Here is an 8479-nt window from a genome sequence, read left to right on the forward strand (position 1 = left end):
AATAGCTCCTTTTTTAAAAAGACTAATTTACTTTGTGGTCATTCAGATCAACAAATGAGAGTTAAATGGAATATTTAGTTCCCAAATCACATTCTGCTTTTGTCTGAAGAATGCTAATATACAAGCCCAGGAAACTGAAGAAATTCATATGCAATGTTTTACTCAAAATATTGGTGTTTGTCTTAATGATTTGTCTATATTGATGTTGCCTGCCAATGTCTTGTTCTGAACCATGCAGCCTCTGAGCAGAATACCCCAATCCTGGACTCTTGTCCTTCTCACATAACAGGTGATGACTAATTTTGTTTGAAATGGTTTAGCAAAGTACCTTCATTTCAGGTTTTAGAGATTAGATCTCAAATTGTTGAAGTTATTCCCCTCACCCCACCTCAGCAGATTTGGAAGCAATAGTGGCATCATACTAGTACTTGTAGCACTTTTGCAGGTTCTATTCAGTTTGTTACCAGTTAAAGCACATCTTGCCACTTACAGTACTGTGCACTTTCTCAGCATTTAAAGATGCTTGATGTGGATCAGTGTCACTCTCAGCTAACAATCATAGAAAACGATCTGTTAGTTCTAGAATGATCCCTGTACCAGAATAAACTCTTAAATTTGGGTTTTAACCAAAGGCTGCATAGCATGTTTCCGGGGCTGTTAGAGCTACTGCTGAAAATCTAGAAAGGAGCATGTCATTTTAAATGTTAGGCTACTGGAAAGCCAAATTGCAAATAAAATATTTTTGTAGCCTTGTAAGTTGTTACAGAGTGGCTAATGAGCCAATGAACATTTGTACTTGTGTTATCTGGGTACATAAACACTTGGCCTAGTTAAAAGAAATAATCTTGTATGTGAAGGAAATCAAATTTTGTGATGCAAAACAGTGAGCTGTCTCCTTTTGTAAAAAGAATATTTAGCATGAAATATAGGAGCAAAAAAAGGCTTGCAAGCTGGAAGAAGTGGGAAAAGCTGAAGTAAGATGAACAGTAGTAACAAAGTCCCTAATGAAATTTGAGAAAAGACAATGTAATCACTTTAATAGTTGAAAATGCAAATAGAAAATACATTTTTATGCCTTTGACAAAGCAATACAACTAGAAACTTGTCCAATTTGTGCAATGACTATTAGTTTCAATGGACTTAATGAATTTGAGGAAGTCTCGTTATGCACTTTATATATCAGCCTCAGCTGGACTGCTGTGACTTGAACAACTTGGAAATCTAGACTTTTGCAAAACAGGGCTAGCTGACTGCACTTGTATTTGCGTGTACAGCATTCAGCCTCACTAGTGAAAATTCACTTGGTTTTGCTAGTCTTTGGCAACTGAATACAAAAACCCAAACCCAGGGTTGAATGTCTTTTGATATGTGTTAAGAGAACCAAAAATGAGTTATAATTTTCCTAGTGGTTACACTTCAAGAGTATTCCTATCATATGCACCAAAGACCAGCTGCCTTCTGGAAAAAGGTGTTAAAGCCAGTCATTGTTTCTTACCCAGGCTTGACAACCACTGTTGAACTGCCCACTCCTACAATGCAACTAAGATGGCTGGGCCTGTGCGATTGTGCCTAAGAGCCTACTGCTTCATCAGCTTCTCACGGAAATCTTTAGAAAGCATACATCTACTTTGTCTGGAAATAACAGGCAAGTTTGGAATCCAAACATTGGCAACAGTATCTAAAAATCATAGCTTCCCTTCTGGGATACTCTTCTTCTTGAGTTAAAATTCTTTGTGCTAAGGATTCTCTTTCTTTGCCATCAAAATCATTATTTATTTCACTTCTGGGAAATATCTATAGGATTGTAAGCTTGTTTTTATAAAAAGACGAATGGCACTCTTGTTATATGCAAACTTTGGCTCTGGCTTTGTGGTACAACTATCAAAGTATCCACTAGAGGGAGGAGTATCTCAACAAACGCTCAGGGGTGGTGTCCTGGCAATGGCAGTGGAAGCCAAGGGAGAAGAAAACCATTCCCTAGCATGACGGCATCAGGGAAAGTTATTTACCTGACCTTAATCCAATATATTTGAATGACAAATATGCGGTGCTGTCTGTCATTCTCCATTAGAAAGCAATGATGTAGATACTTTGTAAATACAGGAGGAACTAAGTTAAGTCTGAAGTGCCTCATGTTCTGCAGAAATCTTTCCTACGCTGAAACAAATCATCAGTTCCTGGGGAACTGAATCAAAAGAGGATTAACACCTAGTTTGTTCTGATGCCATTTATTCCAAGACATACCCTGAACACATTCAATAATATGAAAAGCTCAGTTATTTGGAAAGAAATACATTTGTGTAGACTTATGTCTTTTGTACTGGTAGATGTCTTCAGCAGTCAGTAGCATTAGAGATTTATGAACCTCAGACAATCCAAAGGCATTAATATTAGTTATGTTTCACATCTCCTAGAGGCTTTTGGTTTGGGTTTTTTTTCACCTTGTATTTGAGCAGCTAGAACTGACTGGAGTGTGCTTTTAATTTTATAATGACTGTGATGCTATATTTTTCTTACGTGGCTGGGAGGTGAAAGATGGGAGACTTAATGACTACAACTATCCAAATACTTGGGTTTTTTGGTTCTCCTGGTTCAAACATATTGTGATTTTCTTCCCCCAAACTTATAATATATTTTGGTTTTATAGCTCTGCTGTACAGGTGGGCTTGTTGAATGATGACATGAATGATCCTCATAAACCTGACAAGAACTGTAACTTGTATGGTTTGAGTTGATTTTATTTTGCTTTTAAGTGAATTTTTGGTAGATCCAAGGGGCAAAAATGAATGTGGAGAAGCTCAAATTGTGTAGTTGTTCTGCATGAATTGTGACTCTGATTTACATTTTTGTCCATGACAGCTCTGTAAATTTCTGAGGGTGACATAATGCATACTTTTATGATCTATGTTAAAAATGCAGTAGAGGGCAGTAGTGTATAAGTTACAGAGGGGTTTTTTTGGTAATGTTAAATGGCATCTGTGTTAATTTCACCTGGGAAGTCCAGGATTATAGGGAAATGAAAACCCAAGTTTGATAGCCACAAAATGTTTCCTGTCCTGAAGCAACTGTCTGTATGCAGATTCTGCTTTTGGAGGAACTTTAAACAGTAAGACAAAGACTCTTCTGTCTGACACAGAAAGCAAAAAACTGCAGATTGATTCAAACTCTGAGTAAAAGACTCTGAGGCATGAATTGTATATCCACTGCCCTCTACGTGCTCAGATTAAAGCACGAATTGGACGTTGCTGTCAGAAGCCTGCACACCAACAATGGAGCATGCATCTATGCTGTTGAATTTTACAGGTCAGTAACCTGTCATTCAGACACATTCTTCTCTAACAACCATGTGGAGTGGATGTGTAAATATACGCAATATACAGTCCTATGATGTACAAAACAGATAATTTTTTTTTAAAAAAGAGCTGCAAATGCTGCTGGATCTGTTTTCTTGCTGCACTGTTGATCAATGGACAAACCTTGTACCTCAAAGTTTTCACTTTGCTTGTAAGCACTGACTCATACCTAGTAACATTTCTGGGAAGGCAGAATTACTGACGAAGCTGCAATTGCATGTAGAACTAAAAATGTCACCTTATGTGAGTAAAGTGTAAGTATCCACAGAGTCATCAAGCCAGATGGTAAATTCAGCTGCATGAAAATACTGTGCCTTCAGGCTAAGTATTTTCATCACTATTATTATTTTTGAAACTGTGCTGTGTCTGAGGCAGTCAAAGAAGGATTCTAGTACAGGTCTAAGCAGTTTGATTAAGATGAGCCAGGAACACTGCTGTTATCTAAGCTGTGCTAGCAGATTCTTTGCACCTGTATAAAAAAAGGCAAGATAGAATATAGGAAATCTCACTAAATACTTGAACTGTCATGACCAGAGCAGATTAAAGATGACAGTGGAATCTGAAAACAGATCTGGGAGACATGGCTGGCAAAGGGTACTAATAAAGGGTCCCTGCCTATCCACACATCAAGGGCATACTTTCACAGACCAAGCCAAAATATGTACCCGTAGGTCCCAAAACATGGACTGTTCACCCCTGCTTTACGCAGTTCAGATGTTTGGAAGGATCTTTGGAAGGTGAAATCGGGTAGTGGAATGTTAAAGACATTTTAGGGTAAAATGATAAAGCAAAGAATGTAATAATCTCTGGTACATGTGTGAAATCCTCACTTCTGTTGTACCTGCTTCAGTCTTGAACTCTTGTGATACTTCTAGATGAAGGCAAATACTGTTGTCCCTGTTTGACACAGAGACACAGGTAACTTGTTCAAATTCCTTCTAGGCAGAATCTAATTTTGTACGTTTAACTCCAAAGTTAGTGGTCTTGTCATTAAACCATCTTCAGTCTACAGAGAACAAATCATTTGCTAGAAAGGGCAAAGCTGGCATGCTATTCTTTGATAGAGGAAACAATATCTGAGAAAAAAATAGTGTGTGAATGAATGCATTTTCTGCATAACACATTCCTTGTTAGTAATTTCATCTTGCTTAACTAACTCTAGGTCCCAAAGCAGTTAATCCTCTGTGAAGATAATGCATCCTTGATTTTTCATCTATTATTAAGTATTGTAGTGTATGTCACTTCACATTGTCTATGTTTCTATTATGTCCATTTGTACTTCTATGCCAGACTGTGATACAATGAAGAAAAAAGTAACTAAAATATGATATAATATAGAACATAAAAGTTAAAACAAATAAAATACCATTCCATTAAAAATCCCATGGCCTAGTTTTGGCTCCTAATCCAGTGACTCAAACACTTTCCTCCCTGCCTTCGATTCAAGCCTTTCCAACCTGGTTCGTGTCACTGAGCCCAAGCTTCTTTCCCATTCTTGAATGGTTAGTAAAATTTCAGTACCTTAAGCTCAAATAAACTTTCCAAAGCCAAACACGGCATGAAAATCTTCCACACAGACAAAAGCAAATTGATAACAATGAAGTGTTATGTGCAGTTGCTTTTTGGAGAGAGACCAAATGCCTCAATGATGGCAAATGAAGTTTAAGAAATCCATGTTTTCTTAGCAGGGATGCTTATGCAAAGGCAGAATTTAGCTCAGAGCTTAAGGGTGTGAGGAAATCAGAAAAGAAAGAACTGAAATGTCAGAAAGGCAGCAGGAGGAAGTGGGAGGCTGGGCTGATAGAATGATGTCTGTCAAGCTATGATGTATTTGTATTTGATTTTAAAATCTGCTTCATCAAAGCAGAAGGAAAATTCTGACTCTGGGGAAGATGAGGAAAAAACTGCTGGCTGGACTGCAGTTACTGGTATTTGACTCTCCTACATCAAAATCTGCTTAGCAAGTGCTAAGTTAAAGCTCGCTGGGCTCTCAACTAGAGAGCCCCTGGCCAGTACAGACTGATGTTGGATTGCTGAACAGTAAAGACTGCAGCTGTCTGGGAATCCTGAAGTTATCAAATATTTGCACAAGATACTTGTATAGATCATGTGTCTTAAGAGCATGTTTCCTGTGAGAAACAGAAAAATCTGGATTTACATGTGGAGAATAAGAAACTTAACGAAACAATGTTTGTTATCTCCACCCAGCTAAAATTAATTTTAATAGAAGGCCCTGAACTGTGTGTGACTTCCATGTTTCAGATACCTCTAGTATTCATGGTGGTTAACTTGTCTAGCTCTAGTCTCCGGCTCTGAAGATGTCTCAGATTCCTAGCTAAGGAGTTGAGACTCACCTAAGGGCCACATGCCTCAGTTTATTTTGCCAGTTTTTCATGTCTTCCCTTTTAAGAGCACAGACCACAGTTTATTTCATGTCCCAGGTCAGACCAGCCTGTGTGATAAATTCAATGTCATCACATTATTCCTTGTTCAGCTGTCTTCATTATTAACTTTCTGAGGATGATCACTGATTTATTACCACTGAGTACATCTGAGACAAAACATACATGACAGTAGTATACATCTCTAAAAAATGAATATCTCAAAATTTAAATAAAAAGTTGTCTCTGTTGCAGTAGAATAAAAGACAAGTTCTATTACCTGTACTTCATACATTTATTATCAATCTAGACGCATTCAATTTGTAAACTAAAACATATCTCTCAGGATTAAATTTCATAGAGTTCAGGTGAGGAAACAGTTTCATCCACAGCAAGAGTTAGAAATAGTTTTACTTTATTTCTAAAAATAAAGGTTTTTCAATCCATAAAATGATTCAAATTTTTTCAAGGTAATAATGACACCTGTCAGATGCATGTCCAAGTATGACAAAGTAGTAGCAATATGTTTGTTTTTTTCAAAAGCACAAACCAGTTTGAAATGTGCAAGAAGAAATACCACTGCTATGATTCTCCACCCCAGTCCTTGTTATGTAGATTACAAATGTATTTAGTTTTTCAGCTAGATACAGTTTTTGTAATACTTCTTAAGGTTTAACATAACCATATTCCTGTACAATGAAGCAGCCCAAATTTGGGATCAAAGCCTTGATCTACTTGGAAAAGTCATCTTAGACTTATGTAGGGGGCTGTTCTTGGAAATAAGTATTTAGCATCAGGCCCTTAGGAAACAACATATATTAATGGAGTAGAGTAAGATACTATGCACCTATTTGTTTCAGAAAGGGTTTTCTAAATGCTAAGTGTATGTTCAGTCAGTACTTTTTTCTGAATGTTTCAGATCAATAGAGGAAACAATTTAATTTGTTACTGTTTGTTGTTTGTTTCTACTTCCTGTACTCCAATTAGTAAATTAAGAAACTGATTTGCCTGGCTTCATTAATCAGTAGAAGGTATGAGCTGGCTCAGATTAACTTCTCAGAAATGTACAAACACATGACCCATAAAATTTTTTTTTTTGCAGAGAAGTGGCAGGTTGAAAAACAGCAAATGCCATATTTTATCCGATGAAATTAGTCAAGTTGTGATAAATAATAGGAGCTGTAGGGTTTAGACCTGACCTGCATTCCATCTGTTATAGGAAAACAGCTCTGAGCTCCAGTTGTAAACCAAGAACCTATTATCTATTACCAGAAAGCTCTGTCTGCCTTCAGCAAATAGGAGTAGAGTATGTTAGCATCCTGTAAGACAGAAAACTGACTGAGGCAGCCTAAAGCATGCATGTCATTGAAAGCTGATGAGACCTGTCACTAAGTTTTACTGATAAGCTGTTAATTACTTCTTTACTGTTGACTTATGTCATCTTTACTATATTACTGTTATGAAGTAGTTGCAGAGAAATCACCGTTTTCTCCTAAGTTCTGTGGGTGTCATCAATGCAAGCAGTGAATCAACATTGGAGTACGTTTAACTTCACTGGACAGCATCCTGTCCAAGGTACTTGTTTCAAGATGCAGCATCTAGCTTTCCAGTCCTCAGCACAATACCACCTTTCTCCAAGCTACTGACTCCTCATAGTTGTTGCACAAACTTGTCTCAGTAACAAAGTTAAAAATTATGAAATGCCAAGTAATTCAAAATCTATGTAACAGGTAATTTTCAACTCAATGCATTTGTAGTTTGGGACATAACTATAATCCTCATTAACTTTTCTAAATAAGGGACCCTATTTCAAAAGGTGTGTGGGAAGCTATGCACAAATGCAGTCAGTAGGAATTTGTATGCTAACCTCCCACATTGCATTAAAATGTCCTGCACCACAGGAGGTGGTATGTAGGAGTGGGTGGGCAAACTTCAGAACAGAAGAAGGTACTGAATCACTTCAAAAATTCTCATTGCTCTTTATTTATGTATTCAATTACTTGTTCCAGTTTCTACCTCCTAAGCACTCTTACTTCACTAGGTTATTTCAAGGCTGAATAGAAGTGCTACATTCTTGATGCAAACCTGTCTTTACTCCCACTTCCTCTTCTCTTTAAATTTAACAAGCAAAATTTTACTGAAAGATGATGAACCAACTCCCATGCAAGTTCCAAACCTAGCTTGCAGTTGTCAGTTACTATCCAGGATTCACAAAGATGTACAATTGTGCTACAGTTGAATTTATAGACATTCATATTTTATGGTAGACCAACAAGTACTGTTGTGCTACAGATCACATAAAACAGGAGATATAATGAACAGCATGAAGGACTTATATATTTGAAAGACAAGCAAAAATGAGAAGGTAAGGGCCAATGCAGAAAATATAATTAAAAGTGGGAAAAATGGGCATGGCTTTTTTGTGTTAAAACCCGCTGTAACAACTGGAGTTGGAAAATGTCTACTTCTGAAGAAGAGGGGTGAAACAAGCACTATAGCAAGGGTGAGTCTTGAGGTGGTAACAATGACATAGATTTTTATTAGTGACCTTCTCCTATGTATAAGGGCAGGAACACAGTGTGGAGCTTTAAGAAAAATCACACCTCTCCCTTAGTAAAGCAGTAACAAATCATCATCTTCACTAATGTATGAAAAAGATTGCTTCATATAAGCACCATTATTACAGCCATCACTTTTGTCTACATGTTCCAACTAATTGCTATTCATATTAATTTATAGCATAAT

This window comes from Balearica regulorum, chromosome 13, assembly GCF_011004875.1.
Source record: "Balearica regulorum gibbericeps isolate bBalReg1 chromosome 13, bBalReg1.pri, whole genome shotgun sequence".
In the NCBI taxonomy this organism is placed as follows: domain Eukaryota; kingdom Metazoa; phylum Chordata; class Aves; order Gruiformes; family Gruidae; genus Balearica; species Balearica regulorum.